The sequence below is a fragment of the Ischnura elegans genome, chromosome 6 (genome assembly GCF_921293095.1).
Source record: "Ischnura elegans chromosome 6, ioIscEleg1.1, whole genome shotgun sequence".
Taxonomy (NCBI): Eukaryota; Metazoa; Arthropoda; class Insecta; order Odonata; family Coenagrionidae; genus Ischnura; species Ischnura elegans.
The window spans coordinates 115,594,332-115,617,977 of record NC_060251.1 but is presented as its reverse complement, the minus strand read 5'-3'; the positions used below and the strand labels follow the sequence as shown (position 1 = coordinate 115,617,977).

Sequence of the window (23,646 nt, the reverse complement as noted above, 5' to 3'; positions counted from 1 at the left end):
CTTTAAAGTTTGAAAGCCATTGAATGTTTGTCAATTTTTCAAACGCCAACCAAGGGAATGAATGAAATATCGAATGAATCACTTATTGGAAAAGTCTAAATTTCTTGTGAATATTATCACATAACTATGTGATTTCATACCATAAGATGGGCCAAGAAAACATTGGTCGAAGGTGCTGATTTTAATTCTTATTGGAAATATAAAGTTTCGCACTGAAATATCGTAATTAATGAATAATTATGACCGTGTTTTTACTACTGAATGGGTAATAAATACCAATAATTGTTTGATTCATGAGTTAAAATAACTAATTTTTGAACGTTTCTATCGCGCATAGTCGTAGGAGAAATATCGGTGTATATTCAATTATTCATTTTAACGTAAGGTGATTACTTCAAACTCGCCGGTAATGGAAAGAAATGAATTAAGGGAAATGTGTTTCGTCTGGGTGTCAGTGTCTGAGTTAAAACTGACACGAGTGTTTGATTATCTGTTCCCTTTATTGGCTAATTGGTTTGTGTCGTCGTATATAATCTGGCTGTACATTGTCCATTTCAATGCAAAGTTTATTATCAATGTAGTAATTTCCTTTTGCAACCCATTGATGGATATAGTACCCAGTGGTGTGACACCCTACTCACATTATTTTTTTTAACAGCAAACGATTTCCTTTCGGTTATGTTTTCGCTTGCTCGATGGAAGACAATGCTCCGAATATGATATATGAGCGGCGTCATTATTTTGCTATCACTCCTTCGCCTCCCACCACGCTTTCAAAACGAGAAAGAAAATTTATGACGGCGTTGTTCGCAATACCATCTGCCAATGAACTCCCGTACTAATTGTCAGCGCTGTGGGGTGGTCTAGCTGGAGAACTTCCACTTAAACACCACCACCCACGCTGCCTCCATTTCTCATCCGCTTATTTCTGTTGCTCCTCAAGATTCCCTTCTATTCTGTTCATTTGCTCACACCCTTCCTTTCCTGGTAGGTATGAATAAGTATCTGCTCCTTCGCGTAAGTGTATCCTGTTCAAGAACTTGCCATCTATAAGTGACGCGTCATTTGAAGAACTACGATGGGATAGGTTTATAGACCAGGAAAACTAGGGGTGTATGAAGTAATCAGGAAAACAAAAGCTTGAAAAAGTTTAGTTACCCAGAAAGCCTAATAAGCAACGATGGACGAAGCAAGACGGTATTTGTCAGTGGAATAGCACAGGCGAGGAGGGCTTCTCATAAAAATAATAATCTACTTAAAGATGAAAATGAGAGTATAGAAGTGAGTAAAAAACCATCAGATGCTACATATGGATGGCTAAGTTCTAACAACACGTATCTCAAAAACAGTAAATTTTCAGGAGAGCAAAAAAAAAACGATCAATTTTTTGTAATTGTACACTGAAATTAAATACCAAGAGTTCATAAAACTGAAACATTCATTTGCAAACAAAGAGTTGGTTTTTGCTTGCATTTTATTTTTTAATGTTATTTCAATTTGTTTAAGAGGCCTGTCTCAAACCGGCCGAATTTGAGATACGTGTTGTTAGACTTAGCCATCGATATGGAGAATGTTTCTATGAATATAAAGTTGATGTACCAAGTAATAAGTACGATAAAAACAGTGTTAATAAGTCTTCTCAAAACCTTAAGGAGAAGGCTACTTAGTTTGCCACTTTATGAGACATGATGGCCTGTTGAAAACAATCGTAGAAGGACTAGTGGAAGGGAAGAAGGGCAAGGGACGGCCCCAAATGAGCTACACATGACAGGTTATGAAAGATGTAAAAGAGAAGAAATGCGTCACTATGAAAAGGCTAGCGGATATAAGAGAGGGATGGGGGAGAGCTGCGTCAAACCAATCTTAGGACTGTTGATTTATGATGATGAACCATATAAACCAGTCAAAGTTATTAAAAATCAATTTCTCGATTCAAACACTAACTCTTTATTCAACGATGCCTTTCTCTGGAGTGTGTATCTCTCTCTCGTGCGCATGGTTGTGACTGTCAAGAAGGCGACGAAATCGGCTGAACGACGATGCACAGGGGCTAAAATTGAAAAAAAAAAGCTGGTCGAAAATCATATTTTCCATATTTTTGTAAGTAGCTCGACCAAATATGTCCTGAGACCATATAACCTTAGGCTATATAATATGAGTCTAATGACATATTTCCGAAGAAATGATCCGGGGAGTTCTTTTAAACGAATTTGCGGAGGCTGAAAAAATCCCAAAATCTACTAGTCTGAATTAGATAGGGATCATTTTATTGTAATAAATAGTTTTCTATAAGGAAGGAAGTAGTTTAAATTATAATTTACCTGATCATTTGAATGAAACTATTCACATTAAGTAGTTAACGCGATAACATTTGTTCTGGGATTACGCACCCAAGAAATCACCTCACAAATATTGATATTTTGAAAATTTTATGGCAAACGTTAAAAATGAACTTATTCATAAAACATATTAAATTTTTAAAAATTTATAAATCATAATAAAACAAAGGAAAATTTCATCGACACTTCATTAGTTTTCACCGGCTCCCCGATCATCGCTGTCGTCATCTGAAGGCGGCTCCTCTAACACAAGCAAGTTTCGGGTTTCCTTTGAGGAATATTTTTTTATACCTGATATGTTTGAGGATCCTAATCGTTTTTCGGCCTGCTTTTTTCGATTTCAGCCCAATATATGCTTCGCCAGGACGAGAGTGAAATTGGTGCGGAGAGCGAGGGAGGGAGGTGTGTGCGGAGGAGTGAGTGAATCGGAGAGAGAATATTCGGGAGTGATGTTATTCCCTCCGCGTCGCGTCGCTTTCATTTCCCCGTTATAAATGGCCGCGTCACATTCTCCCGTCGTACCACCCGTCGGTCACTGGATCAAACGCATGTCCGAAATAAAAGGAGACGAGAAAAGGAACGCAGCACATAATCAAGAGGGCGATTTCTTCTTCCGTGCTTTGGCCCACTCTGAGCGTTGGATCGAATTCTCACTTTTGTCTGCCCGCTGCGATCATATCAGCGAGGCGGAGAGAAACGTTTTTTGGAACGGGGCATGTTTTACATCGCTGGCATTCATTGTGTAAGAATCGCGGTGTTCCAAACTGACGTAAGGGAGGCTTGGGAAGCAAAGCTTTTAAATGAGGCACCATCGCGATTGCGCAATCCAAAAAATATCAACTCTTTCACTCATTCAACCCGAAAGTTAGTTTGGTTAGGTGAGGATGGAACTCACCCCTGACTAGGCCACATGCGTGTGAACTTGACACATACAGGGTAGGAGGGCCAGTGCTTTTCCCTGAGCCTTCCTTGCATTTCGAGGCTTTTAGTTTGGGGATGTGCGAAGGCTTCAAGGCGAAGCATCAGCAGTATAGCGCTCCACCCGCTGCATTGGTAAAATACTTTAAAAAATAATAATAAAATTAGCGATGAGTTTAAACGGACAATACGAGGGAGGTTTTCTTTTCAACCTCCGATAGCTCAGCAAAAACACCGTACAAGCGACAGGCGGGTGATGCGCAGGCAGGGCAATTGCGCGTCCTCCGCACCACACGCTAAAGTCATTTTTGACCGTAAGTTGTTAGTTTAAGGTTAGTTGCAATCTCATTAACTACACTGCCTCAATTGATTCTCCCACCAATTGTGCACGGCGGAGAGACAAACAGAAAAATCGAAGAATGGCTTCCGCATTGACGTTTGTCTTGACCTTTATGCCGATAAAAGAGAATTTTTCTTTTTGGCTAGATCGTGAAACAGTGTGAAACATTACTTTAATTCCCATTCAAAACAAAAGAAGAGACATGCTGACTTCTGGAAGTGTTCTGATCCATGACAATGCCCGTCATCTCAGCGCTGATGCAGCCCAACTGCTCCTTGAGCAATTTCAATGAGACATTTTCGATCACCCGCCGTGCAATGCCGACCTAGTGCCGCGGGACTTCCACCTTTATGCTGAAATGAAGATGTGGCTAGATGGCAAGGGTTTCCAAACGGGCGATGAGCTTCAGGGCAAGGCTTAATTCATTGGCGGCAACATTCCATGGAGAAGGTATTGTAAAGATTGTCCACTGGCACGACAAATTCCTCGATCGCAGAGGCGATTACTTCGAAAGGACACCACATGGGTGCTCAACATTTACAAATAAAATAATTTTTAAATCAATCAATTCGTCATCTGATTATGACCCATCGGAGGTTGATAAAAACGGCCCTCGTATATTCAGAAAAAGAGACAAAAGGGAGCGCATAATTTGGGGGTAATGCGGATTTGGTGTAGGAGACGTCTGAGGAGGCTACCATGCTCCAAAACAAAAATACCACTAGGCATCATATTTTGTACAACTAAGCTTTAATTTCATAGATTAAATCCATTAATGTTGGAATTTTAAGGCTGTACTGCAGCAAGTACCGTGAGAGCGAAAATTAAAAAAAAAAATCGGGGGTACCGATTTGGTTAGAGTGCTTAGTTCGAAGGGTCCCCGGTTCAAAACCCAGTGAAGATACAGATCAGAATCAGAAGATACCAAAATCAATAATCCTCGACGTTCGAGGTGGTCCAGGGAAAAGATTTTCCCCTCTCCTTACTCTGAATGTTTGAAATTCGATTTTCCTTGGCTTTATCATCAGCTATCTATGTAACCTTTAGGTTAAATCAGCCAGCACGTGGTTTTACCATCAAAAAGGCACTGAGTGTGTGAATAGGGTGGTTTCCCATTACTTTTTTATTGCCTAAATCGAAAGATTATTACTCCTGGAGTAGGTATTTCACGCTTTTAGATTTTTAAATGACGATATCTATTTTTCGCGATTAAATGAAAAGTGAAAATTTTCGAGCGCGCGAAAACGCGACGGGTAAGTATGAATGCCGGGAAAACTCCCGTGTGACGTCGTTCTGGCTCCCGCTGCCGCAAGTGAGGTGACCTTGGGGCGAGGCTCTGTTACGAGCGCTGTTACGACGCAGGATGCTGGCAGGTAGCAGAGTGCCATGCTAGCTGGTAGCGCTTGGCTTAAATAAGGATTATTAATACCTTATCAAACGAGGAAAAGTTTCCGACCTAAGCCAGTTTTAATAGGTGATTATGAGGACATGTTTCCCTGAACCCTGTGCCTCATGCATGCATTGGTCATATCAGACGATGTAAAACTCCTAAATACCTATTCTATTCGTCTAAACCGGTATTTCTAAAACCAAATAATTTGTATATTATGAATGCACTAATGGTGGGTAACGAATCGCAATCAATGCCTTTCGTTTTCTTTGATGAAGGAAACTACCATTTGTCAAAAAATAACATTTTTCATTGTCATCAACAGTAATCAATCTTAAGATTGTTTTGATGTAGTTCTCCACTCTGTTCCTAAATTGGCCTATCTTTGAACAACTACATAGCTCTTCTACTTTACGTCCTCCATCACCTGCTTCACGTATCTCATTCGTGGCCTCTGCCGTTCTTTCTTTCCATCTCTCCTCCAAATATTAATTTCATCATACCATCGTGACTCATGATGAGGACGATTTAATTAGTCCGTCTCCTGCCCAGGGTTTTCAATGAGCTTCTCATCTCCGACCCTTCTGTTCATAGGCGGATTTCGGGGAGGGGCACGTGCCTTAAATCCGCCCCCAAGACGCTTAAAAAACAGACAAGATTTTTAATACGTCTATCATTGCGTTCGTTTTGTTTTTTACTTCGGTGCCTCAGTCCGATTAAATATCATATTAATGACTTTCATATGAAAATAAAGAGAATACTCCGTATAGTAATTGTTGTACGATATGTTGTTTTTAATTTCAAATATAAGACGATCGTAGGCCTGTCAGGCGTTTGTGCCCACCTCTCCTCCCCCAGAAAATAAATCTGGATTTGCTCTTGCTTCTATTGATGAATAAGAAGTGCAAAAATGTAAGTAAAGTTACTGCTGTCAGATTCTTATAAAATGTGTGTGTTATCGTTTGGAGTGCGCTTTAAATCTCTGATATTATGCAGGACAAGTAATCATTTTCAGGGTTCCCACTCAACCGTGAAAACCTTAAAACCGTGAATAAGCCGTGAGTTTCTTCTACCGTGAAAAAACCTGGAAATAGCCGTGAATTTCTTCATAAAACCTTAGAAATCTCTCAAACTTGATTGTAGAACTACGATAGACAGATTAAAAGAAAAATCGATGTTTGAATCATGTTTCAAGGCCGAGTCACGTGCGGATACTGTCCACGTGTTTATCTGCACGCGTGTATTCGAAACGCAGTTATGCATTAGTCCGTGTGCCAAGACAGCACATTGACCTTAAGCCTGCGATTGGAAGACATTAACCCTGCCAAAAAATCAGGCACTTCTTCACTTCCCTGCCACCCTGCTCTCTCCATTTCCCCACTCACACCCTTCAGCCGGATCTGAATTTTACTAGCGATAGGTGACTTCATGAGAGATAGCACTTTCATTGCTGCGTTTGCATTTAAGGCATCTGTTGCGTTTGTTACATTTTTATTTAACGTGCGGTCGATGATTGTTACGTGATCAATATTTCTGCCTAAAATGCATTATCTACAAACCGTGAATTTGATGACATTTAGACCGTGAAAACCTGGAAAAAACCGTGACTTTTATAAAGTAGTTGGAGTGGGAACCCTGATTTTGAATGCTTGCGAAAAATGCTCTCCTTGGACAAACATCCCAAAGAAAAAAATTATCACCTCGTAAATGGACGCGTTGCTATTTTGTGCTTTCGTGAGTCATCGGAGTATTCCAATAAAAAAAACGGCTGCTTAGTCACTCAGAGAAAATAGTTATGCGCAGTCCTGGTAGCGGTTCTATCGCTCATTTATTGCTTCATTTTACCTTATCTTTATTTCCCCGCCGTTAACGCAGGAGTGATTTTACTCAACTTGTTTTTTCCGACGCCTTCGTTTAAATTGGATTCTCACCATCGCGTGGGCCGTCCCCTTTTCCCAAGACGTTGATGAATCTGAACCAAACCTTACGCTGTCTTTTGACTTCAATGCACCTTTAAATTAATGCAATGCCTTAGTTTTCACACCCGATAAGGTCCTCCATATCTCATTCCAACTCTTCGGTTTGCAACTCGGATTCCTATGCCAATCGGATTCCTGAATCCCTGTGGATGATGGGCGAGTTGCACATCTAAACATCGGAAGGAGAAATGGAGGGCCTAACTCGTTGTGAAAGCCGAGAAATCTTCAAAGTGTTGCGATTTTCAATTCGGAGACTCGTCAGCGTGTTTAACTAAATAATCTGTTAAGTAATGAGATCTTGAAATATCATAATTTGTTTATAACAGATATGTATTGGATAAAATAGACGGAATACTGCCTGCTGTGCATAGATAGAATAACAATAATAGAACAAGGTCAAGAATAGAAGAGGAAAAAATAATAATAATAATTGTTACCATTAATTTCGATTGATTAAATAAAAATAAATTTTACTGAGGTTTTCAATGCCTGTTTTTTTATTACAACTGTTTTTTTGTTTTTGATATGTAAACCATATCTTGGAAAAGTCTTTTTTCAAAATAACCTGATGATCTAAAATTTCGGCGTTGTCAAATCAAAAACATGGCCATTGCTTATGCTGTGGCTAAGGAAGAGCACACAGTGTTATACCTTGTAGTAAATCCTTAAGACTAACTTTAAATAGAATATCTGGTGCTGGAAATCTTCTTTTCACTCTAAGAATTATTATGTGTGGTTTAATTGGAGGTATTACTTATTTTTATATAGGCATGGTTGTTTTTTCTGATTTTGGCATATCATTTACCGTAATTGGAGCGTGGTACCCTAGTGGTTAGATTCCAGATCCTTGGTGAACCCTTTGCTGGTACTCGCTCAAATAAAATCTCTGATGTGGGAGGTGGCCCAGGGAAAGGAACGGACCCTCCTACAACGGACCTACCCCCAAAGTGTGATATTCACACGCCTATGACTTAGTCTGGGGTTAGCTCTACCCTCACCTATCATAAAACATATCTTCGGGTTGAATCGCTGAGTGTATGATATACGTACTCGCAATTTTTTACTTACATTTCGGGTGAGGGATTACATTTCATACCCGTGCCAATACAAGAAAGGTAGAATTATAAAAATAAGCTTCGTTGACATTTTATGGTGATCAAATATGAGCAAAAGGAAATGTATACGACAAATGCCAAACGAACATACAAACGAGACAAGGACTACTTTTCAATGGCTATCATAAAGATTTTTTTTATTGCGATCAGTCATCGGAACACTTTGGTTTCATATTTTAATATTATTGTGCTAGAAATTTATTTATCTAGCTATTATTTTTAATTTCGTTGGCAAAATGGAACTTCACAAGGATTCTCCTGATTATTTTTCCACTCAAATATTATTGAATCCTTAAATTTTAATTTAACGTTTAAGTCCGTAGTTAGCGCTGCTTTTTAACGCATTGTAGTGAGAAGTTTCTCTTCGTTGTGTGAAATGTCATCTGTGAAGGATTTTTTGCCATTAAATCCTAAGTTCTCACTTCAAAGAGCAATGAATTTCAACTGTTAAAAAAAAATCAAAACAGGGTAGTTTTCTTGCCTGTTTCCGAGAACGGCAAATGTGCTATCTACACCCATCTCTTCAAGTGTGAGTTAGATGTGTTGCTCTTCGACAAGGAATGAGAGAGGGAGAGAGAAAAGTTTCGAGATATGCTTAAAAGGGTAGAATGCGGGAAGGAACATCTCTCAAGAGTGCCACGTCGAGAAACACGCTTACGAAATTACACCTACCTAAGAACTGGATGTAAATTATTCTATTGGCCCGTCGTAAATTTGTATAAATTCTTGGTACAACTACAAGGGTTTTTCATTCAGAAAACATTTCCATGGCCATGCTTGTATGATTTAAAAAAATTATAATTATTAAGCCAATATGATTCTCGTACATATAAAATGTAATGATATGAGATTAAATATTCTCGTGGTTGACTAATTCTCGTCAAATTAGACGTCTCCTCCATTAACCCCTTTATTATGCATTCCATTTTGTCTCTTTTATGGAGTATATTCTTGGTTTAAACTCATCACTAATTTTATTATTGTTTATTTAAGTATTTTACCCATTAAGGTAGATTTTTCATCGAACATTTCGCAGAATACCCCGGCCTGTCCCTTCCCTTCAAAGACCTACTTCTTCTATTCACAATAAGGTTCACGCTCTTTCATTTTATCTAGGAACCCTATTCTCTTCCTTCCCTTCCCTCATTAAAACCAACATTCTACCCTCCAGAACTGTTTTCAACATTTCCTCCCTTCTCCGTGTTCGCTCCATCGATACCTTTTATCCCCTCCGTATCTCAACTGGGAGTTGCATCTCCTCACCCACCATGCCCAGCACTTCGTCGTTCCTCATCTTCTCCGTCCCTTTCACCTTCTTCATTCTTCTCCGCACATTTCAACCGCCTACTGTCTTCTCTCGTCCTTTTTCCTAAGTTTCCATATTAGCGCACCGTAAAGAGCGACACCCCCGATCAGGCTCTTCACTTGCCTTTTCTTTAAACTCTTACATAACGATCGTCTCGGCTGTTTCCTATTCATGAACGGCTGTTTTTTACGCAGCTCTCTTCCTTAGGCACTTACTGCTGTATTTGATTTCCTCTCATTTGCAGCCCAAATAGTCGAATTGCTCAAGCTTTTGCCCACTTACTCTTATCTTGAACCTCACTTTCCTTGCCGCGATACTGAACTAAATCGCGGAACTTTGGTCTTCTATTTTCAGGGTATATGAAGTACACTCTGGTTCAAAATTTTCTTCATCTTAGATTTTAAAAGTTTACCTAATTATTTTCCGAATGTAATATTTTATGCTCGAGAAACAGGCATATGTTGATCAAAGATCTAGTCTTTATACCAACTCTGAAAATTCTAAGATAATAGCGTAGGTTCTGAAGTTTGTCGCCAAAAAAGACAAAATACGACCGATCTATAGAGAGGGATGCGTTCTTTATGAAGGATTGGCATTTGATATTTTCGTATGAGTTAGTGACGATTGGTCCTAGGTACTCGAGTGATCGTCATCGACGTAAATAGTCTGAAGTGCTCTCGCATGGAATGTGTGAAGTTAAAACGATTTGGTTGTTTTATCTGATGATGGTGAAGTAATTCTCCGAACGCTTTAACTTTGACGTATGATAATATGGTTTCTGTTGAAGGTTATCATTCGTTTCGAAGGATTTTATGTCAAAAGTTATTCCAAATGTCAGTTTTGTCTTTGTATTTGCAGAAAATGACAGAAATATTCGGTGGAATGCAAGGGCCATAATACTACGACATTCATTCCTAGATTATGATCTAAGTGGTCTGAGACCTTTCGAGATAATATTAATAATATTTTTTTCTTTAGAGTTTATGAGGAATCTAAAGAAGTCATATTTTCTTCATCCATTTTTGAGATTTTATTTTGTAATTCTCATGATTTCTTTGAAAAGAGCGGTGAAGAAATAAGGCACCCGTAATAGATGGCATTCTTGTGGAGCTAATAAAAATGCAGGAGAGGAAACTTTTTATTTATTTATTTCCCATTTCCCCGTAAACAGCACCTTGCGGCCTTAAAATCGGGGTTTTCAACATCAACAACTTACAACACAAACATCCATGCCCTGGTTAGGGATCACCTACCCAGGCGGGATTCGAACACGCGACCTATGGATTGGCAGGTGAGGATTTTACCCCACCGCCACCGAGGCCGGCGAACCAGTTCTCCTGAACAATAAATGTAATAAAATGTACTAAACAGGAGATAAATCAATCGAATTCATGAATAACAATATCTTTCTTATTTTTAAAATAGAAAAGAGCAGAGAAGTATGAAAATATTAGGATGTCGGAAGACGGAACTACTTAGTCGGCCACTTTATGAAGCATGAAGGCGTGATGAAAACAATCGTAGACGGACAGGTGGAAGGGACGAAGGGCAAGGGACGGCCCCGAGTGAGTTACAGAGGACAAAGGGTTATAAAGGATGCAAAAGAGAAGAAATACGTCACTATGAAAAGGTTAGCGGATAGGAGATAGGAATGGAGAGCTGCGTCAAACCAATCTTAGTACTGTTGACTTATGATGATAAATGGATTTATTGCTGCTGATTATAACTTGCCCTGAAATTTTAACTGATTACTGCCTGCTACTGGCGTCATTACGCTATTTCATGAATATCTTGACTCAACCCCTCTCTCTTCAAGTGGCAGCCATGAAGGATTAATGAATGCCCTCGGCGCATAAGCACTTAGTCTGCTTAACTCACCGCCATCTCACGACTCGTTCTTTTAGTCATAGCGCGTCCGTAATCGATGTACCCCTCGCTGACTTAGGCATGCAGATGAAAGAAATGATGCCGCTGCTCTGTTAATACATTCACTTTTAAAGCTCTTCTGTCCGCCGGGGGCTTTTGAGGATTCCTGTCGTCTGACCATTCTACAACCATTCATTTTTTCAGTCAGTCAATTTATCCTTGTGCAAGATATTTCAATCCTGTCGTGTGAACGACTGTGAAATCCACATGAATTTTCACGATAAAAAATTCCCCTTGACCGGGAATTTGAATCACGGACCTTGACTTTCCGAGCCATTCCTCTCAGACTACGTAACTATCTAGGTTCATGATTTCCCATGGCAATGATACTGAGGATCAAGTGAAATCGACGGAAAGGAAATCGATAATGCCAACTCCCTAATAGATTCTTGAATGTGATGAACAACCCAGATTTCGAACCATCTCACCATTTCATTGAATTGGGACCTGATTTAAGTCTACAATGATTCGCAGCAGGAAAATTAGATGACGGAATTTATGTGACGAAAAATAGGAAGAGGGAAGACTTTAGGGAGTTTATTGTTGTTTTCTTCTAGTTCCTTCGCAGAATTTGATTTTTTTCGGCATAAATTGATGAAAGCGACTCCACTGAGAAAAACAGTTTTACCGTCATCTGTCCTGTCCATATTTCTACAATTAGTTTCAAATTTGGTTTATTTATTATTCCTTGTAGGCAATGATACGATAGCAATTTTTTCAATTCTGGCAACTATCGATAAAAATTTACAGAACACGAGAGTTAGGAATTATGCAGAAAACTATACCTGCTGCAATTAATTGTATAAACTGTTTCAAGTTAATAAATGGATACAACATGAGCTTTGCCTTGAAAATACACACCCAGCAACCAAGCTGAATGGCAGTTTAAACTCCTATTCCTTTTTTAGGGATCCCTGTTGAAGTGACGAATATTTTTAATATATTTATACTTTTTATTAATATTTAAACGCTCTGAAAACGCCCCCAAATGTTCCAACTTTGGTGTCCCGTAGCTTTCTTTCAAATCGCTTTGAAACTGAATATTTTTACTTTGAGATCACTCACATAGGGTCACTGAATTAAACACATTGGAAACGAATCGGAGCAGGCCGGGTTGAAAATGATACCGGCTAGCGTTGTGATGACGTTGAATGACCTGGATGTAATTCACCTGTCGACGACGTGTTTTCCCGGAGAGTGGTGGCGCCTGTTGGCACGGACTCCGCTAGTCACCTCGTCTCATCCGCCGCGTTGCGTACACGAATCACGCGTGACTCGAGGGCCGCCTCTTTATTGCACCCGAGGAAAGTTCAAAGACCCAACCGCTCCTCTCCTTCCCGGATTCGAAGTTATCGTGGAACGGGATTCGCATTACGGATTCAGCGTTTTTTTCGGTCTCAAACTTGAAAAGAAAGACGTATGATGAATCGCAATGTTATGTGTTTATCCGGGAAATAATCATCCCTAGTTTGGCCATCTTTCCTCTTTCAAAATTCGAATGAATTGCTATCTTTTAAGCCATGAAGCAAGCGCTCTTACGTGAGTGGTTGACATATATGTAAAGGTATATTGCTCAGAATAGGCTCAGAATATTGCTCAGTCAGTGCTCTCCATGGGATGAGAATGATAAACATTCGTAAATTTCCTCACAATATTAATGTTAATATACCCGGTTTCGATACTTCACGTCATTATCAAGGCACAAGTAGCTTCTTTTAACATTACGTTTAAATTTTTCTGCTGTCTTTCATTATTATTCAATAGAGATTTGGAAATTCCGCAAAGTTTCGCATGCTCTTAAAAATGTCATTAAATATTACATTTCCGAAAAACTGTGCCAATTTCTTTTAAACACATCGCTTTCAATCTATCGGTACTTTTGTAGATATGTCTCTCTTTTTCGGGGAAGTTCTGATCTGTTTACAAGGACACACGTACCTATGCACCCTCCCGTATTTTCGATAGGGAAATGGAGTGATAGCTGGACAGAGAACCATAAATGAAATCATTTCCTTAAATAATTCACGGTAATTAAAGTACTTATTGTTAAGTAAAGTCTTATTTTCAACCTAAAAGGCTATGGCGAACCTGCATTTTACATCGTCTGCGTTGACAAGATTGTGTGAACAGTACCGACATTTAATCGATAGAAATGCTCGTATAAATATAGCTATTAAGTTCCATGGTTGTACAGATATAGTAATTAAGTTCGCTGTGTTGAAACCGTTCCATCTTGTACTGTAGAAATAATTACATTTTTTAAATCCACTTGCAAACAATGCCAATTAACTGTTTTAAAAATAAAAAAATTGCATTTCTTGCTACAATTCATGATCGGTATTCTCATTATGTCTGCGAACGATAAATAAATGTCCCTTTCAAATCTATTTGCATGTGACAATCCATGCTAATCTTCATGTTTAATTGATGCTCACATTTCCGATCCAGTGGTCCAACTAAGGGTTCCGGGTCAACACTCAAGGGCAATACAGGTCGATTGCAATCGGGATGTAATTGCTTCCGTTGTGGCGTGGGAAAACCATATCTCGTTCCGAATCCCATCTACTCATCCGTGTAGACTACATGCCCTCTCCACCCTCACTCAAATTTACGGCACGAATCAAACTCTCGAGTATTTCCCGGTAGAGGTAATCTGATCTTGATTACTCTTCGCCACGCAAATTTAATTTCTTCAACGATAGTGAAGGTGAGAAACTTTATTATATTTTTTCCTACATGTAAGATATCAAGCTGGTAAAACATACCACGGCATTAGGAATAGTTATCTTTAAAAACATACGATCATTCGTTTAAGATTTATAGTACAAAAAATAGCAATAAAAAGTATTTTACCCTTCCGCCAAAGTTGTTTGCTACTGAAAGCGTTTCAACTCACAGAGCCCTATATAGAATAACACTATGCCCGAGTAAATTTTGGGGGCAAGTGTGAAAATTTTTTTATTGAAACCTTCAGCTATATCAAAACCGCATCTACCGGAATAGGGTAGTTTCCTTCATCAAAGAAAACGAAAGGCATTGATTGCGATTCGTTACCCACCATTAGTGTATTCATAATATTCAAAATATTTGGTTTTAGAAATCCCAGTTTAGACGAATGTTATTGGTCAATTTTAACCTCACTTGAAAATGGCTAGATTGGCCTCCATGCGATGCCACTCCACGTGACGTCACAGGGACCTAGATTCTGTACGAGTAGATAGGAGTTTGACATCGTCTGAGATTACCAATGCATGCATGAGGCACAGAGCTCAGGGAAACATGTCTTAATAATAACCTATTAAAACTGCATATGGTCGGAAAGTTTTCTTCGTTCGATAAGGCATTAATAATACTTATTTAAGCCAAGCGATACCTGCTAGCTGGGTACTCTGCTACCTCCTAGCAGTCTGCGTTTTATCAGCACTCAAGCCTCGCCCCAAGGTCACCTCACTTGCGGCAGCGGAAATCAGAACGACGTCACACCGAGATTTCCCAGCATACATACTCAGCCGTCGCGTTTTCGCGCGCTTGAAAATTTTCACTTTTCATTTAATCGCGAAAAATAGATTTATCGTCATTTAAAAATCTAAAAGCGTGAAATACGTACTCCAGGAGTAATAATCTTTCGATTTAAGCAATAAAAAAATAATATGAAACCACCCTATTCAACTGATTCAGGCGTGATGTAGTGGCAATTTTACCTACTTACCAAATAAATTGTAAATGCACTTTTCCTCTGTTATTTTAATGCGTACTACGCGTTCCGGCTCGCAAAACCATCACGTGGTACGAGACCAAACCAAATTATAGTGGTAGATGATGGCTCTGTGAGTCTAAACTCATCATAGGTATAAAAATAATAATGGAAGAGTGTAATTATATTTAATTTCAACAATCAACATTCAAATTTAGCATAAAATAATCGGCGATTTTAGACGATCTCGAAGGCTGAAAAGCCACCCGATTAATATTGGAAAATCATTTCGTATTATGTGAAGGTTTCCAAATTTTTTCCCTGAGTTTTTATGACGAAAAAGGAAGGGAGTTGAGTAAGAGATGCATCGCATGAATGTGAGTACTGATTGGAGTGAGGATCAGCGAAAAAACATCGCTGGAGGATGAGATTGTGTGTTGAGTCTCTTGCATTGGAGATGGGACGCGAGGGAAGAGATAGCAAATTGAAATATTGCCCTTATCTGATTTGCTCCCATTCCGTTCATTTTTAGCGATTCTCCCACGCCTTGCGTAAAAAATATCATTTCCGGATGAACCACACCGGCATTTTTTTATCGATACGGAATACATACAGATTCATATATTTTTCGTCGGTGTTCATTGACGATATTGATTTGATTTTAACTAATTGGACGCAAATATATACACATGTATAGTATCTGTCCGCTGCATACATTCTTAGCTGTGATATTAGAGAACTGTTTAGTCTACTTAAACATGATACACGTAGCAACTACGAGGTGTACTCAGAAAATAACGGGAATTATAGTTTTTTTAATATTTATTTATTCGTCTACATTCGCCTTCAGATATTTCTGTATTAGATATTATGCCCTTGTGCCAACGCTACGTCCAGTACTCAAAACACTTGTCAAACTCAGTCTTTGAGTTAGCCTTTAGCTCTTGTCAGCGATTTCTTTAAATGCCATCTATGCTTATAAAAATACGGCCCTCTAAGGCTCTCTTTATGTTTGGAAATAGGAAAAAGTCACACAGGAGGCATGTATGGCGATTATGAAGGCTGAAGCATCGTTAATTATCGTTTCTTGCCAAAACTTCGCAAACAAGCATCTTGGTGAGCCGAAAAAGCTCGCCGAGCTCATAAAAACACGTTTAACTCTAGTGTCTCCTCAGTCAAAGTAAACAATGATAGCAGTTGAAAATGTTATCATACTTCAGGGGAATATATGCCAACATAATGAAAAATTGACAATAGGAATGTCTAAACTTGCAATAAATTAAAAAATCACTTCCCGTAATTTTCGGAACACACCTCGTATAACTTAATATATAGATCCGGCGTCTACAGAGTTATTGCACAGCAGCGGTGCGAGATAGGTGAGGTTGGACATTTAACGTTTGGAAGTATTGTTCACTGCGTTGTTCAACCCGAAATCTTTATCGGTTAAGTTAGGGCAGAGCTCACCCTGGGATAAATCGAAGGCATGTGAATTCACACATTCAGGGCAGGGGTGACATTTAAATTCCGTGGGCCAACTCGCCCCACATCGCTTTTTTTCGAGGGTTTCCAAAGGCTTCTCGCAAATATTCGAAGCCAGGACCCTTAAGTCAGTTTTCAATCGTTCTACCCACAAGGCATGCAAGGCAAGGAAAAATCCAGGCATTAGCTTCACTAATCATTCTCCACCGTCGTTATCTCCACAATCCGCAAAGGCCTCCCTTCAAATACCAATGTACCGTAAACGGAGTCCGCCTAACGGATAAAATATGTCATCATTCGAGTTTAGTTTAATGCGCCTGGGTGGCTCATCTTTCCTTGGTCCCGGCGAGACATCCGGATTTGCTGGTGGGTCACGTCTGCGGTCGAGCGGGAAGTCCCCGAGCACGGCTGGGACGGTGGGGCCTCAGGAAATACCGAAATAAATTACACCCTAGCATTTGCCTCTCCCATTCCGCGCCGTGAAATCTCAACGTTAAATCGAGAATTAAGGGGATGAGCTCGAGCGTGCTTAGTTTTTGTTTGGTATCAAATCAGACCAAGCGACTTCCAGAATCTTTTTCAAAATATATTTGAAATTAGTTTTTTAAATTCTATTTCTTTGAAATTTCATCAACTTATTGACCAAATAAAAATCTGAGAAGATTAAGATAGGCTGGTCATTTGAACTTTTAGGAGATGGACTCCCCCGATAGGCCAAAAACTTCTGTAGATTGGAGTGGCCATATAGATAAATAGATTCTTTAAAATTCCACGTATTTCGAAATGCTTTGAATACTAATTCACATTTTCATTTATAATATCATAAATACAATCGCTTTCACTTGAAGTGACTACGTTATACTCGAGTCCGCATCGAACGTGACTTCTCCTGCTCATTTAAAATGCGTGATTATAATCACATCGATAGCCAATTCTTCATTAATTGATAATAAGGTCCATCACTGCACTCCGCGTTAGTATTAGCCTCTCTAAATTTTAGAACGTGTGAAATTGATACCCTTAGGATATCTAGTGTAGAATTAGCGGAATTTGAAAGGTACCGCATACCGTACTAGCATATCCTCATTTGGCAGTGGAAAAACTAAGGACTTCACTTTTCAAATATAAAATTTCTTCTCGAGTAGTAGCTGCAAATGCGTCAAGCATATTATATCTCCTACATTGTGTTGAAAACTCAGTATTTCCCGCATTCAATTGTTTCCCATAAAATTAGGTGTACCGACGTCAGTTATTATTGTTCAGCGGGTCAATGATTAATTATTAGTAGCTATTTCAATCAGTAGAGAGTTAGATGAGATACTTTGGATGGCGTTCTAGCTATTTCTTACAATTAGAGCGATACATAAAAATTTACATGCTCACCATTTTTACTGGGAAACTGTTAGTAATAATATATCAAGCCAATAGCACATCTATATAAATAAAACAAAGTCGAAAATCGTGTTAGTTCCACCATTTATAGCTTGAGAACGGCTTTACCGATTTTAATGACATTTAGTTTTTTTTTTGGATTCGTTTCAGCCCCGGATAACAGAAAAAAACATTAAAGTATTGTAAAATTTTGCGAAAAAATTGTTTATCTTAGGGGAAATTTTTGGGAGTTGGTAACACTGCAAAAGCTGTCAAGTCTGTCAAAAGCAGATGATTTGTATATTTTACCAATTTAATGACTGAGCTAAGTAGCAACATTAAATACATTTCAATAGTTAAAACATATTAAAAATATTGAAATAATATTGAATTCGCTTAATTCGAGCTAAGCCCAGCTCAAGTTGATTCGTCAATAAACACATCACTGCCGTGGGTGTTAACAAATCTCTAAGCAATTATTGAATGACGATAATGGCTGTGTTTCTGTCGATGAATCTAGCAGATTGATTTCATTTCCTCGGAAGTTTTGCAATTTCGTGTAATCGAAGGGTGAGCTCATCGACAAAGTGTACCCGAACATGGCTGATAGCCACAAAAATCACGAATGTTTGAGTTAGAGAGCAATTTGGGTGGCTTTGTGGATGACCTAAACTTCGTAATTCAGAATCAAATCGTTGGTACTCTTCATTCACTCAAATATATTCGCTGTGTAACGCACGAAAACGGTGAATTGAATAGATAAGGCAGATAATTTGTGGAGATCCATTATGAGATATGAAGTAAAACACTTTGCACTTTCCACATAAAAATTTGTTAAACTACAGTCGACATGTTTCGCTGCGCTACAGCATTATCAATACTAAACCAAGATGTTAACCATACCAATATATATACAAAAATGCACAGATATACACTATTAAAATGGATGTTTATCATTGCAATTCTGTATTTTACGGTTAACTTCTTGTATAAATTTGCCTGTGTATAGTATATTTTTGTATATATATTGGTATGGTTAATTTCTTGGTTTAGTCTTGATAATGCTGCAGTGCAGCGAAACATGTCGACTGTAGTTTAATATTTTTTTAATGTGGAAAGTGCAAAGTGTTTTACTTCATATCTCGAACGAAAACGGGTTAGATGAGGAAGTCCTCGAGGATTTCCATCATCCCAACCGATATGCCCTTTGAGTTTAAATGAATTCAATTTCCAATTCGTGTTTCATTCGGAATGATGATTAAGAAACCACAAGTTAAGTATTTGTGGTCTGAATCTGGAACCGGTGAAAGGACTGAATAAGGATTTTTCTGCTTTCTAGCCGGGTGAGAGTGTCAATTTTGTCCGACGTTTCGATGTCCGACACGTTCCTCGTCATCAGGGAACGGTTCTTTTATCGTCATTTCTATTACTCACCATCAGGATCATTCCCTGATGACGAGAAACGTTTCGGATATCGAATTATTGGAGAAAATGGACGCTCTCACCCGGCCGGAAACCCGAGAAAACTTTAGTCGCACTATTCACTTGCCTGTAAGAGGAAAAATGTTTGACTTGAGTGTGACATATTTAAATTCCTATCATCCAGATTTTCGATTGTTTACGTATATCGTGTGCACACTGATTGAAACCAACTTGTCAACGGTTTGTCCATGCGGAAGGACCAATTTTCAAGTTTACGAGTCGTAGGCGATCCTGTCCCTGGGATTTTGCGCGATCCGGCTTCTTGGGGGCCAAGGCCATCCCGAATATGTTGGCGACAGTGGTCATTGCACTCTCAACGCCTACTAACATCATCTTCACGCGCCCGGAGGAAAAAAAACTAGTCATTCATGTGGTGGCCAAATTCTCATCTCACTAAAAACGGGCCCATTGGGTTATAATCTACGGGAAGCTATTTGGAATTAGCTCTTTCTAATCTTTAGTTCTTAGTTTTGGGCGTAATATCTCAGGTAATTTTTTTTAAGGGATCACTACTGATTTTATTGACAAGAAGTTTTTCTAGTAATTTTTTTCTTAAATCTTGTATTACAGTTCTTTAGACGTAGAAATTGTTAAATTCAAGTTTTCCAGCTCGGTTTAAAGGCTTTCTGTATAAAGTAAATGTCATATTCCAGAGGTATCAGAGAAGATTTGAACATAACGAGCGTAAGATGCTTCTTCAAGCTCGAAATTTGAAAGAATTGGATACAGAGCGAGACCTAAGGAAGAAGAATTATGCATTAGTTATGTTCATACAATAAGTAATACTACCCTTAACAGTAATTTAAACGGGTCTAAAAAGAAAGAGCAATTCTTTTGATCCTGATGGCTGAGAGGAAAAATACTAAAAATACTATTAATCTTCGCCAGCCGAGTACCCTTCAATGGCTTTTGGCGCAATGGACTTTCTGAATTGCCGTCTATTGGCCAACACATGATACGTCCTCCCTTAAACTAGATACACATAAAGGATACAAGGATTCGTCAAACGTGTTGTGGGGAGACATTCGGGGGAAATAGTAAGAGAGAGATGCTATTTCGCACTCGTCCGGCCTCGCATTGAATATGCAGCGAATATATGTGATCCGGCGCAGAAAGACTCTATGCGTGAACTTAATAAAGCACAAAGTAAAGCTGCAAGATTCGTCAAAATCTTCCAGGGGCGTAAAAAATCGTTACACAGATGTTAAACGAATTAAGCTGGGAGCCGCTAGAGACTCGGAAGCAGCGCGCTAGGCTTAAAATTAGATTGCTCAAGCAATTGAGAATGGATATCTTTAGGAGCGAAATGGAGAACACCATATTACAACGTCACTAAATGTCCAGGTCCGCCAGAAACGATTAATTATGAGAGATATTTTTCCGAACGGATTGGAATGGGAATTATTTTTCTACCGAACGATAAAGCTTTTAGTAACTGCTATACGGCACTTCGTAATTGCATTTCCTTTTTATTTGTTAACAGCTGGTGTCCTAACACACCCAACACCTATTGAGGCGGCTTTCGGAGTAGTATGTAAATGCAGAAGGAGAAAGTAGCTCAGTTAAGTATAGGAACTGCCAAGGTACAGGGATAATTTGATGGCTGCAGTATGATAACCCTTGGTTTGCCATATTGTAGGAATTTACTTGTTTTTGTAATCAGACAAATTTTAGTTTTTTGGAGTATGGGCTGGAGAATTTTTATGAGAGGTAAGGGATCTGGATATACCTTTTCACCATTTTCACTTTATACGGACTTCGATGTAAATTTCATCTTAAAGTATTTAGAAACTTTCCTAAGCTTATGATTTGTAAATGAAATTTATGCTCAAGGAAATTTATAAACTTGCGAAACCATAGTCAAGAGAATTAGTTTTAATTAAATGCATGAATTTTTAAGGTTAATCAAACTTAACTATGCTTGGTTCAAGATGCAAGTGAAAGCACATTGTAATTTCATTAATGTCTAAAGCGTAAGTTTTTCTTAAAATAACCCGAGCTCTGACGCGTTGAATTTATCGTGAAAAACGCTGGTTAGCAATTGCTTAAATTTTATCAATAAGCAATCAGACTCCCTGAAGACGAAAATATGATTAATAAGTGATATTTCTTATTATTCTTGATGTCAAAGGTGAGCCTGTTACCCTTCATATTCACAAGAAAACTCCATGAATGATCACAAAGTGTATGAGGAGGTAAAGCTTTAACGTCTCGGAACTTCAGGTTGCCTATGTCAAAAGCGATAATCTTACTTCATCTCCTTTACATAAGGCCGCGAATTTTGAGGTTCATGACCACTGATCTACATTTTAATTCCGTTAATAAATGTCAAATTGTAATTTTTCTTGAACGCAATGATCTTCTATCACTTGATTTATTTACATTTTCTTTTGTGAAGAGCCTTTTTAACATATGTCCTAAAATCACTCTTGCGATGCATTATTTCCTGAAAATGATTATAATTTTCCTGTCTCTCGGAATACTTAGCGATTATATGATACACTCATTTTGCAGACCGTTTGTGAGATGAACTATATATATTTGATGGGTTAGCATAATTATAAGGTTAAAAAAATAATACTGATGGAAAATCTCTCAAAAATCGTTTCACACGATGCTCTGGCCCTTTCAATCAAATTTTTTTCCCAAAATTCTGACCGTGGGACATTGGATTACGTTTCGCATTGCAGTCCGACCGTTTGCCTTGAGGTGTCAGCTGATGATAACAAGAATAAAGAGCGTGAAATGGCTATTGGGTATCCGTCACTGTTGGTGGAAAGGGGAACAGAAAGGAGGCGGTCGCCTCACTTACCCTTGTCGCGCGTTGAAGTCTCCGATGTCGTGCGTTGAAGTCTCCGGATCGCTGGACCTCCGGGGCGGCAATGAATCCTGAACTGCGGACCTTGGGAGAATTTCACCCCACACGAGTGCGCAGGCGCCGAGTGGCAGAAGATCCGCTTCCTCCTCAGTCCTTTCGGTTTCACACAGAAGAAGCCTCAGCGCGACCTCCTGCGGCTCGAGGTCACGGACGAAGTCTTGCGCGGACGAGCGCCTCCTAAAAATAAAGTGGACATGGGATTCTCTTCATGCCTCCCGAAGGCAATTAAAGACTCGAAAGAGACGGATACCGTCTCTCATCTCTGCCACCGGGAGGCATTTCTAACGCCTTGATAGAGGGGCGATGTGAACTTTATCTTACACCATCCCCGAAGTATGCAATAAGAAAGCCGGCACGGATTATTGACGCGCTATGAATTTTTCACGCTACCACCGATGTATTTTTCGTTTTGTCGGCGTGGTGTAAATTATCTCCCAGCATTACGTAGTGAAATGCACGCCGGCGGGTTTTTATTATTTACCTTCCCCCCTTTTATTTCATTATTCACTTCATTAACCGTGAAATACGAGTACCGATACGGTTTATCAACGCACTACCCGAATTTTACACGCTAGATCACGGGTTAGTTCCGTCTTCGGTCTATGATAGGTTTTCAATTGTGATGCATGTTTCTTTCCGGGGTATGATGATGAAATACCTCCCGTGAGATTTTGAATACATCTTTTCCAGGGATGCTACTTCTCCTTTTTATGCTGGAATGGAATCTAGAGTTTTCTGAAACTAGTACTTATCCGCGGGAGGGCAACCAGGAACGAATTGAAATTGCCACTGAAAGGAGAGATCCAATCGCTTCATACGGTCAATTAAACTCAATTACTCTCCCTTCGGCATTGGAATTCAAAGGTTAAAAGCGGAGATGGATGCTAAATGTGGAGATCTCGTGATGACCTCAGGACATGTCTTTCGGAAGGAGCTATGCCCATTTATGTCGCCTTTTCTTTCGCTGTTTTGCGCGTAGCGCTTTGTCGCACCCACCTATGGCGGCAAATGACTCCACTGTTTGTCCGGTCGCGTTGTCGTGATGACTCCCGCGTTCCTCCGCCACTTCGTTTCTCGCGGAGCGGACAAAAACACAACAACAATCAAATCGGATGCCGAGTCGATGCACACGCGTCCTTACCGCGAGAAGTCGGATTCCCAAAGAGGCCAGAGGTGTTCGTCACTCTCTTTATAGCAGAAGCTCCGTCGCGTCTTTTTCTTTCTTCTTCCTCGCCTCTTCCTCCTCCCTCTGCCGCCTCTCCCCTTTCCCTTTCCCCGTCTCTCCGTAAAAAGGAGACTCAGGGAAGGGCAGTGCGGGGGCGCCCCTTGAAAAAGAATCGAGACCTCCCGCCCCCTCCACTCCTCGGTGATGGATTTGATAAAACGCGAACGAGACGAAAATGCAATGGAGAGCCGCTTGTTTTTC

At 39.4% G+C, this 23,646-nt stretch overlaps 1 protein-coding gene across 1 annotated transcript in view; it reads right to left on the bottom strand.

Moving 5' to 3' along the window:
* Positions 1 to 23,393, bottom strand: part of LOC124161545 — a 164,616-nt gene extending 141,223 nt beyond the window's left edge. The window contains exons 1-2 of the mRNA XM_046537919.1: positions 23,217 to 23,393; positions 22,155 to 22,397 (exon numbers count right to left, since the gene is read on the bottom strand). The gene's annotated coding sequence lies outside the window, so the exon portion shown is untranslated. The remainder of the gene's footprint in view (positions 1 to 22,154; positions 22,398 to 23,216) is intronic.
* Positions 23,394 to 23,646: the final 253 nt, after the last annotated feature.